The sequence below is a fragment of the Pinus tabuliformis genome, chromosome X (assembly GCF_031772625.1).
Source record: "Pinus tabuliformis cultivar Carrire ecotype Pingquan chromosome X, CPIR1, whole genome shotgun sequence".
Taxonomy (NCBI): domain Eukaryota; kingdom Viridiplantae; phylum Streptophyta; class Pinopsida; order Pinales; family Pinaceae; genus Pinus; species Pinus tabuliformis.
In genome coordinates, this window is record NC_142308.1 from 136,840,711 (window position 1) to 136,852,934 (window position 12,224).

Genomic DNA, 12,224 nt, shown 5'->3' on the forward strand with positions numbered 1-12,224 from the left:
AAGTGTACTTGCGCGTCAAGCCCATGGAGAGATCCTTGCAGATTGGATCATGTGCCAAGCTGGAACCTCAATTTTGTGGACCTTTCAAGATTCTTGAAAGGATTACACCAATAGCCTATCGACTTGCACTGCCTCTAACAATGAAAGTCCATGATGTTTTCCATGTGTCATTTCTTAAGAAGTATGTTAAAGATGTTGATCATGTGATTGACTAGTTTGTATTGCAGGTGGAGCTAGATGGGGAATTCCAGCTGTCACCTCAGTGCATATTGCAGAGAAATATTCTCATGCTCTAGGACTGAGCAATCGAACAGGTTAAAGTGCAGTGGAAGAACTTTGTGCTTGATGAAGCTACATGGGAGATGGCAGATCAGATGCGAGTTATGTATCCTTCTCTATTCGCTGGTTGAGTGAATGTTTTTGGTATATGTACATGTGTATACGGATGTAAATGCTGCCATGAGCTATGTTATAAAGCTCCAATAAGTGATATGGGTTTCATGTCATTATGGTTGTTGAGAAGGTAAATCCCCTCTACGGATAGAGGCGATCCCTACTAGCCCAACAGGGGTCTAGCAACAATCACACAATGCTGCCACGCATGTTCCTAGTTACAATTAGACAAGAAGTAAAGAGCACCTACTTGGATTCCTGCGCTGTCGTTTGTCGAGGTGATGTTTCCCTTGCTCCTTCGCTTCAGCTGGTCATAGTCTTCCGCGATCCTCGCGAACGGACACCTGTACACACGAAGGGAAAGCAAACGCAAGCGTGAAATCTAGTAAAAGTAACTATATGCCAGTCAGAAAAGACATAATTCACATTTATCCATTGCATAAACAAACGAGAATGGAACAATAATAGCAGTCATCTATTATTAATCAGAATAGAGAAGAGTACAACCAAATGTTCTGACGTCGATAAACTTCTCAGGAGGGATCAGTCAGCATGTATCTCAAGCATTCACCTTTGAGGATGGTTCTCCCAAGACAAACTAGTCTCTCTCTCTCACACAAATGTCACAAACAAACTTCCCAAAGCAATCAATCACTTCCACTCCTAACACACCACACCTATAGCAGCAATCTGAGCACTACAAGCTCTTGTATAATCCAAGCTAAGTCTAGCTATTTTCTAACTAACTGCTCATGGTAATGGTGGAAGTTTATATAGGAGAAGGAGTCTCCTAAAAAGGTGGAAGGATGAGCTTATCTTCAAGGGGAGTAGTTGCAAAAGGTCGAACAGACATGCCATAGAAGGGAGTCGACATTCACAAAGCTAACAACCAAGCCTGGAGAGATCTGGAAGGCTGGTTGTTTGAACAAATTCGCCCAAACTGGATCAGCGCGGATTATATGGAGACTTCCGCGCTGTCAGCACATGACAACAACTGAACAAGCCATGTCAGCGCGGAAGGACACGTGAAAGCCGCGCTGTGCGTCATCGCGGAAAAGTGATGTTCTTCCGCGATGGCAGCGCACGAAATAGACGGTGGGGCGCTGGTCATCGCGGTTATTTTAGGAACAGACGCGCTGATGCACAAAACTTTGGAAAAATGGGTTTTTAGCCAGTTCAGGGATCAAACACTTAGTGATTGTGACTTCTTGGACACAGCAGGGTGACTGACAGGAAGGCAGTGATAAATTACTGTGTAACAGATGCCCCCTAAAGCATGAAGACCGAGAGAGTGGGAGGGGTGAAATGCTTTACAACACACGCCGAACTGAAACACCACCAGGAAGTACCGAAAAATCTCTGACAATCATGTACACGCAGTCTAGGTATGGGCGCAGCCATCCAAAAGACATGCAAGACTAGTCTATGGTATGGACGCAGCCACCCAGTTAAAGAGACCATAATAAAGACAAGGTATGGTCGCAGCCATCCATGAAGACTCAGGTATGGGCGCAGCCATCCATCGATGAGTCATGTAATGATCATCCACAAAATCGCAGCCTGGACCACAGTGAGCAAGGATCCAGGGTCTTGCGCTCCATCTCGACCCGAACAGAGTACAGGTCCACACATGTGAATACAGGGGTTGGAGTCGAACATGTATGAACATCGCCTGATTACCGGTCAATGATGAGAACCGTTAACAGACGCGAGAGGTACCACCAATAATGACAATGGCCCTCAAGGTACTATAGGTACAATCCGTAGCGTGTGAATCAATGAGTTGGTGTCGAACACCCACGGAATCATTCGATCGTAGGTCAATGATGTAAACCTTGCGTCGAACACGAGGAACCTGCCATTGAGGCATGCAGGCTCCAAGGCACCTGGAAGGAGTCTCTAAGTCACTTTCTCGGATAATGAGTTGAAGTCGACGAGAAGTGGCCTTGATCGAAGGTGGGCCATAATGATTCCCACATCAGCGACACGAGACAGAGGTATAATAATTTGTGATGAGATAGCGAACGAGGTTGCTTTGTGGCAGAGGACAACTTCTCTTGAACACATAACGGCACTATAACGGATTTGGCAGTACTTGACATCAAATGAGCTGCGGGTAGGATGATGATGGCAATAAACAGATGAGAGGTCAAATAGGATGTCCCAAACCCATGGAGGTTAGCGAAAACGAGATGAGATGACCCCACCCAGACACGAAACAGCGGAGTGCCGTGTTCAAGAGCGACGTACTGCCGAGACGACTGTAATCAAAGTTCCGTTTTCCCCACCTTTGCAGGCAGGTACCCCGATTATTTTTGGACGACAAGCTTGACGGGGGTAACATATGCTTGATGTGTGTCATGTTGACAATATCCGATGTCATTGAGTGTTTAACGAGCCTGACAAAGGAAAAACTCGGCTTCTTTTCTTGTTTCGAGAGTCTGAAAAGAATGCGGAAAAGGAGGCTCCAGGGGGGTCCTTTTTCGTACAGTTGTGTCTCTCGAGCCCGAAAAAGTATAAAACTGTGCTCGAAAGAACCGCCCGGTCATTACAACCGAGGAGTACTTTTCATAAATAGTGTCGCCGACCGGAAAAAGTAAAAAAGTGGTCGAAGACACGTCGTTTTAGAGCCAATATCGAGCGCGAAACGACAAGCACCCGGCGATCTTTTTGGTTTAACGGTCGGAAAAAGAGCTTAAAAACGACCGCCTTTCGTTCCCTTTAACGAGCTGAAAGGGAGCTCGGCCATCTTCTCTTGTTTTAACGTCGGAGAAGAGCTTAGAGACGACACTTTGGGAATCACATGAATCGTGGACTGTCATGACCAAGCTGCGATACCTGTACCTGCACAAGGGCACTACCCGCATAAATCCATTCGATATACGTAAAAACATTTTGAAACATGCTTGAAAACAGAACCAAGGCTAGTTTTATGGCAAAAAATGGTAAAAACCCAAAAAATATGGTAATTTAGGAGTTTTTACTATAAATAGGGGGGGGTAATAAGTCATTTTTACCATTTTACTATTTGGAGTGCGAAGAACGTGGAGAAGCCAAAAGTTGACGGAGCGATTTCCAGCCCATCCGGAGACCATTTTCAGATCTGCTTCTTCCAGGTAGGTTCCCGTTCCTTTGCCCTGCATTCTGGTTCATTTTAGGAGTTTTTTAACGGTCGGATAGGCCCAATTGGGCATTTTTTATTTGCATGGGTGCGCCCTCGGTCAGCGCGGAAATTGCCCACGGGGTCGCGCTGATCGAAAAATAGGCAATGTAACCAACTTCGGGTCAGCGCGGAAAAGGCGTGTTCTTCCGCGCTGACCTCGCATTTTTAACAAAGAGCTGCCATTGTCAGCGCGGCTGTTTCTAAAACAGTCGCGCTGGCGCGGAAAAATTTTGTTTTTTTGAAAATGAACGTGAATTTTTACCTGGAAGCACTTCTGACCGGTTTTATTGTTCATGCAGGACATCATGGCTTTTCAATGGCAAGAGAGAGTTCACGATGTGGAGGATGTGGCTGCTTGGGGAGACGTAAATTGTTGCAACGCCATGCGGGCGTGTGGATTCATGAAATTCTTCCTGACGCCGCGCCTAAGGGCCCAACATGATTTGCTGGAGCTGCTGATCAGGGCATGGAACCCGGTGGACCAAAAATTCACCATCCGCGGTCACGACATCGAGTTCGATCATATGGACATCTTCTTCTTGACTGGGCTGTCGCGCCGAGGTGGGAGGCCCATCCTAGAGGGGCAGCGACCTAGCGGTGGTACCCTGGATGACTTAATGGCTGAGGTTTGCCCAGGGGCAGTAAAGACGCGGAGTGGGAAGTGCTCGATCCCCACAGTGAGAGACATAGTGTTGCGCACCATCCTGTTCATGGTGACCCGGGCAGCGGGCAGCATGGCGAACCATGAGGCGTCCAAGACTCATCTCCTATTAGCCCTCGAGTGTCTCGAGCCTACCGTGTTCGACTGGTGCACTGCAGTGTGCAACAATATGAAAAGGCAGTTGAGCAACTGCCGTCGCGGAGAGACGAAGCAGTTCGGGTATGGATCGATCCTGGTCCCGCTTATTCTGGAGCGAGTACCAGCCATGCGGCTGCAGTCTATGGCTGTGGATGCCCCCAGAGATCCTCGAGAGACGAGGGCCACTCGATGGGCTCGGATTATGCCACGTGGGGGTGGCGGCCGACCACATAGCTGGGGGGTATACTTCAGAGACTGGTTGGACCAACAGGAGATCTTCGTACAGGATTGGCCATATGCAGGGATGGATTTCCGCAATGATCCTGACTTGGTGCTGCCTCCGGGTGAACAGTGGGATGATGCAGGTATGACACTTTTTGTCTTTTTGAGTTTTGTATATTTTTTTTTATCATGTACATGTCCTAATAAATGTCTTGTCACGCAGATGTAGGGCCTACTAGACCGATTGGCCTGGCTGTCACGGCACGGAGAGAGGGCCCAGGAGCCGGAGTTTTGGCCTTAGCCCCTCCAGAGGCCAACACGCCAGAGGTTGTGGCTCGCAACCTTGAGGGGTTGCTGGAGGGGGGACCGGATTTCCAGGGGGTTGAGGAGGTCCCTGTGGAGCATCAGATCCACACAGTGGGTGTGGAACCCAGAGTGCACCGCCTTCTGAGGCGGGTAGCACGAGCGGCCGTGTACTACAGAGAGCACCACCCAGCCGATTAGTCACCTAGGTTTTATTTCCACTGTTTATTTTGAGACATTATGACTCGGATGTATTGAGATTTTTGGACACGTACTTCTATTTTTGAGCGCCTCAGTGCGCCACACGATATATATATATATACATACCGGTTTTTGGATGAGTCGTTGTTACATGTGATGACGTGTTATCTTGTGTTATGCGTTTGTTCAGTACAATTTGTGATCTTATGTATGGATTCGCATGACACTCGACTCATGGATTTTATATATTTAATGCAAGCTTAAAAACACACGTGCAAACTATGCTTGGAATGATTTATTTACATATGCTTATGGTCTTACTATGCTGTTCTTTCCTTCTTTGTATGATGTTTATCTGTTTCGCAAATGTCTGTCTAATACACGATTTGCCAATGCATCAGTCAACGTATTTAATCGTCTTGGAATATGCTGATAAGTAATGAAATCAAAACTCCGTTCTAACAATCTCACACGTAGGTATAACCTTAATATGCGCTGGTCTCTGACGGAATATTGCCTGTTCAGTTGATGGACCACCAACTGGGAGTCCAGGTTTACCACTAGCTCTCGGATGCCGAGGTCAACTGCTTCGGCAAGCAATTCTATTACAGCACTGTACTCGGCAACATTGTTAGTGGTACGACCTAGGCACACACCCTGTAGGTTTATCAACTCCCCGTGAGGATCGTAGATCACCCACGCTGCCGAAGACAAATTACAAGTACTACGGCAGGCACCATCAGCGAAACCAACATAAGGAGTACGAGACATCTGCGCAGGAAAGAGAAAGCATAATAAGGGGCAAAAACACGCCTTCACACCAAAGCGAAAGAAACTCATGCAGTAAAAACTCAAAAACACACGTATATACAAAGTGACTGTGAGCAGTTATGCATAGTACTTCTTCAGATAGAGCCCATTTCGGGGCTTGTCAAGAGGATTCCCTTCATAATCAATCAACTCATATGCGCCTTTTTGTAAAACACGTTTCACGATGTAGGGGCCTAACCACATGGATTCGAGTTTTCCTGCCCCCAGCTTATCTTTAGCTTGATCGTAGAGCAGTACTAAATCTCCCTCAACAAAGGAACGAGGATGAATATTCTGATCGAAGTGAGCCTTGACTCTCTTCTTCTGTGCTTCAATAGCCAGAGAGGCCAAACGACGAGTCTCGTCTAACCGTTCTAGGTAAAGAAGTCGTTCCTCCACCGAAGTGGTGTTGGGAAGCAACTCGACAGCTAATTTTAATGAAGGGATTTCACATTCGACGGGAAGGGTAGCCTCCAGTCCATAGACCAGTTGAAACGGGGTGAAACCGGTGGCATCCTTCACAGAAGTCCGGTAGGCCCACAAGGCTGGGAAAAGCATTAGATGCCAGTTTGACTTGTGCGTATTGACGGTGCGTTGAAGCATGGTGATCAAGACTTTGTTCACAGCTTCAACTTGACCGTTAGATTGAGGATAGTAGGGTGACGAACTATCTTGACGTAAGCCTAACTGGTTTGTTAACTCCGTCATCATATGATTTCGGAAATGCTTTCCGTGATCTGTAACGATAGCCTGAGGGACTCCGAAGCGAGTGATGATATGATTGAATAGAAACTGCGCCGCTGTGTGACCGTCTTCGTTTAATGTAGCCATTGCTTCGGCCCACTTGGTGAAATAATCCACGGCAACGATAATGTACCCATGCCCCCCGGCCGAACGAGGGTTACAGGACGTATAATCGATGCCCCATTTGGCAAATGGACCTACGGTGACAACAGGGTGCAGTGGTGCAACAGGTGCACGCATCTTCCGGTGGTAAACCTGGCATTCATGGCATGCGCGTACAGCAAGGATACAATCCTTGAATATAGAAGGCCAGAAATAACCAGCGCGGAGGATCTTTTGAGCGGTAGCGTATCCGGACATGTGGCCACCACAAGCGCCGGAGTGGCAGTCATTCATGACTCGCTCAGCTTCCTCGAGAGTTAAGCATCGGCGAAGAAGGGAATCGACGCCGAGGCGGTACAGGGTGTCGCCCAAAATGCGATACGGTTGAGCCTGATGACGTATCCGTCGTCGGGCTTCCTTTGATGTATTAGGACGAAACGAAGACGTTTGTAAATATACAATGATGTCCCCGTACCATGGGTCGAGAGTGCTGATGAGAAAGAGTGTTTCATCCGGAATTTGCTCCTCTGAATGAGATGGTGCAGATTGAGATGGTAAGGAACAGAGCAGTTCAGCAAAGACCAGTGATTTCTTGGACTTGGCGGCAGTAAATTCCAAGTCGAACTCTTGGAGGATTACGATCCACTTCGAGTATTTGCCCCCCAGCAACTGACGTGATAAAATATAGGTCATGGGGTTGCAGTCGGAGATCACGGTCGTCGTGCGCAATAGGATGTAATGACGGAAACGTTGGACGGCACATACAGCAGCCAATGCCAACTTTTCGACATATGCATAGCGAGTCTCCGTATCAAGGAGGTTGCGACTAAGATAGTATACAACGTGCTCTGAGCCGTCGTCATCATCTTGCACTAAAACCATGCCGATGGTGGTATCGGCGGCGGCCAGATAAAGGGTGTAGTCACGGTGGTAATTTGGAGGTCTTAGGAGCGGAGCTGAGACCAGAAGGTCTTTAAGATGCTCAAAAGATTGCTGAGCGATAGCGTCCCAATGAAAGGGCGTGTCTCGCTTTAGTAATCGCGTGAAACCCTTGGCCACCTCGGCATAATTTGGGATGAATCGTCTGAGAAAATTAGCTTTTCCCTGCAAGCTTTGTAATTGCTGTAGAGTGGCAGGGGGAGGAAGATTCACAATGGCCTCGACTTTAAGGGGATCCAAACGGATGCCTTCTCGGGAGACGATAAACCCGAGTAGTCGGCCAGATTCCACGCAGAAGACACACTTATGCGGATTGAGTCGAATACGGTAGTGTCGACAGCGAAGGAAGATTTCGCGTAAATGAGATGGATGGTCTTGACGTTTAGCTGAGTGAGCGGGTAGATCATCCAGGTAAGGTTGTACGATGTTTCGGATATCATGGAAAGCATACGACATCGCACGCTGGAAAGTGGCACCGGCATTTTTAAGACCGAAAGGTAGCTTCTTGTAAGCGAAGGTGCCCCAAGGACAAATGAAAGCGGTCTTGTGCTGGTCTCCGGGGGCTATGTTGATCTGGTTGTAACCAGAAAAGCCGTCCATAAACGAATAAATTTCGCTTCCTGCGCAATCATCGATAAGCTGATCAATGAAAGGCGTAGGGAAGTTATCTTTTGGACAGGCGCGATTGATATCGCGATAGTCAACACAAACCCGAATAGTGCCCTGTTTTTTATTGACAGGAACTATATTAGATACCCATTCTGTGAGGGGAATGGCATAAATGAAACCAGCTCGAAAAAGCTTTTCAACTTCGGCCTTGATGGCTGCAGCCTTTCGAGGGTGCACCGGGCGTAAACGCTGACGAACAGGCTTAGCCCCGGGATAGGTAGGGATTTCGTGCTCCACGATACTGGGGTCAATGCCGGGCATTTCTTCGTAAGACCATGCGAAAACATCACGAAATTCACGAAATAGATCTGTGTAGATTTGAATTTCCTCGGGAGTACATGTGACTCCAATATGAATATTTTCGACAACTCCTGTTTTGACAGAGATGTCGATAGCCAAAGTTTGTGTAATGTTACCCATGTTCCCTTCCGAGGACACTTGATATAACTGGATAGGTGTTTGGAGAGGGATATGTGGGAGACATGAAGCAAACTTTCCGAGACACGTGGCCATTTCCGAATAGGGAGGGAGGAACGAAGAGCGATGGTGGTGATCAAACCAAGGGAGCTCTTCGGGAGACATAGTCTCGATAATAGCCTCGTCGGATGGGAATGATTCTTTCAGGGGGTCCGAGGTGGCCTTCTCTCCCAACCAGGGGAAGGTTTGAGGTGAATCGGGAACGCTGCTTGGAAAAGCAGGTCCGGAGGTTGAAGCCGATGCAGCAACTATTTCGATGTAGTTGAGCTCGGCTGGGCTCAACGGCATCATCTCGCCCCATGAGTCTTCTTGATTCACGGGAGGGAGAACCCATGGATCAGAATGCGTCCTGATCATGTTAACGGAGGCGAGATTTGGAGGTGGGAGGGGAAAGACTCCCATCAAGGAGGGATCTTTAAATAATCCGGCACCCACGCTCTCGAGCGATTTGAAGGTATGCTCCACGAATGGTACATTCCCTTCAGAAGAGGAAGCAAAAAAGGACAGCTGGTCCACCGTGACGATTTTTCCTTGATGGGGAAAGCGAACGACACGGAATAAAGAGGAAGCCACGGCCTGCATGGCATAAGTCCAGCTTCGTCCTAGAAGGAGGTTGTAAGTGAGATTAGCGTCAACGACTTCAACCTCGACTTCTACAGTTTTCCCTTCTAAAGAGATAGGTAAACGCGGGAGGATACCAAGTGGACGAGATTCTCTTCCATCGAACGCTTCTAGGGTGGTGGGAGACTGGCTCAGAGCAGGCGAACCAAGAGCCTTCCAACAAGCAACCGACATGATGCAGGTTGAGGCTCCTTCATCAATGACAGTACGGTGAATCGTCTTGCCTTTGATGAGAACTTGTATAAGGAAGGCCACCTGATGAGGTAATCTCTGCGTGAAACCTTCGAGGTCGAAAGAAATGAGATCCGAATCTGCCGGGTCGATGCCACCAATTGCTGATAGCAGGGACTTCCTCTGGGAGGGGCAGCTCTGGAGGACTTCTAACGCGGACATAGCAGACGGAGCCTGAGCTAAGTCCTCGACAATGCTATAATGCTGTGCGGCACGAGCATTGGGGTTATAAGATGACTTCCTGAGTACACCTTTGGGAGGGGGTCGGGGGATCGTCTCGGTGCTGGGCCGTTCAATGTGAAGAGGGCCAGAACTAGACGCGGGAGCGCTGGAGGGGATCTCCGGCTCCTTCCCGGCTGAAGATGGATATTCTTTCGTTCGAGTCGTGACGTGGACAGGGATGGTTCCTGCCATGAATACTTGAGAACCGAACGAGGAAGAGGATTGAGAAGGGTCGGCCACCTGATGCGTCTGCTGGGATGGGAAAGGCTCTTTAAGGACGGCGGGGGACCCTGAAGCACCTTTTAAAAGCCGACTAACCTCGGACCGCCTAGGGCAGTCCTTGGTGTAGTGATCCTCCTCGCAAATGAGGCAGGGATACTTAGGCTTCCGCTTGGCCCCGTCCTCGGTGGGAGGTTTAGGAGAATTTTGCTTAGGTTGTCCGGATTTTTCTTTGGCCTTTCCTTTCTTTTTGCCTTTCGAGGATTTGTCTGCCGCGGTGGACTGAACGGCATTTACCTCGGAGGTATTCCCAGGAATAGATGGGCTCTGAGAAGCATTCTCGTTAGAGGCGTTTTGTTTCTGCTTCCCAGAGTTTGCGGTTGATTTCTTACTTGGTGAATTTACGGAGCCAATAACTCCATCCACAGACGGTTTCGGTGGAGCTTTGGTTTGTCCGTGCCTCGGGGCATCTGGCAAATAGTCATACAAAGTACCTGACTGAGAATATACCAAGTCAAGGTATTGAGCTCGCGCAATCGCTTGCTCTTCAGTTACACACGCCCCCATTGCAATATCTTTGGCAATTTTAGGAACAAAGGACGTGGTAAACCAGTCGGTCAGGAGTTGATCGGGAATCCAAAATTTAATCAAACGACGGCGCCTTCTCCATTCATGTATATGATCAGAGATGTGCGTTGCCGTATCCTGTTTTAGAGACGTGAGCAAATGGGTCCCAGTCTCGTACCGAATGGGTAACTGAAAATGAGTAAGAAAGGCCATAGCCAACGAGTTAAAGTCTGAAAACATACCGCGATGAAGTTCGATGTACCATTTTGCGGCTGAACCAGTGAGGGTCCTCTGGAAGAGGCGCAGTCGGATAGAATCATCAAGCCATGAGTTAGATGAACACCAGAGGTGATAGGTCATTACGTGGGCTTGAGGATCCTCTCCAGCTTTGCCGTCGAACTTTGGACAGTCACCTGGTATTTTGGTCGGAACCGGTGGCCACCATGAGTTATGCAAAATAGGATCATTTGTTAACTTGGACACATCGGGAAGCTCCAACGTAGCCAAAAATGGTAGCTGCGGGTTGAAGGACATCTGTGGCTGAGGGTTCGAGGCGATATTAGGGTTCCACCCAGATTGGGGTTGCCCCCACGAACTTTGTCCAGACGGACCTGGCCCGAAAGGACCGGCCGCATAGGAATTTTGTCCCGACGGACCTGGTCCGAAAGGACCTGGCACATAGGGAGTTTGTCCGTAGGAGTTTTGTCCGTGTGCGGACGACTGTCCCTGTGTTTGCCCCCCAGCTCCCCATGAATTAGCAGCTTGCCCACCAGGTTGACCATATTGATAATTTTGATAGGGAGTGACCTGTGGTCGCTGATAATTTTGGTAAGGAGCATACTGATTTTGCCCCTGGGGTTGCTGGTAGCCATGTGACTGCTGGGTCGCATACGGAGCCTGGTAGGCAGGCTGCGTTTGATATGGAGGTTGATAACCTGTTTGAGTCTGAGGCCCAGAGTATTGTCCTTGAACCGGTTGAGGTTGGACTACACGTCCCGAAGGTTGACTTGGTCGGATTCGAGATGGACCTGGTTGGCCAGCAGGATAGCCTTGCTGAACGCCAGGTTGTCCATGTGCCACCAAGGGCTGTCTTCGCGGAACGGGTGGTCGAATTGGTTGGATAGCTGGTTGACGCTGAGGCTGGCCAGCTTGTCCAGGTTGACGGTGAGGGTAGACCCCGGGTTGATTTGGCTGTATAGACGGTTGGCCCGTTTGTCCCCCACTGTAACCGGGTTGGGAAGAGGGTTGGGCTTGCTGTACGGCAGGCTGCCCTCTTTGGTATATAGGCTGGGCAGAGGGTTGCCCCCCTTGCCCAGAAGGGTTTGCGTTTCGAGGGGTAGGTGGGCCCTGTTGAATATAGGGTTGTCCACCCTGGCCATAAGGATACCCTTGCTGGACGGCTGGTTGATTTGAGGGATTGTAAACTGAGCCAGTTGGTCCAGGGGGGTACCCTGGCTGGAAACCAAGCTGATCTTGAAAAGATGGTTGCTCTGGCTGCCCAGTAGGTTGATTCTGATATGGGTATGGCGGACCTCCCATGTC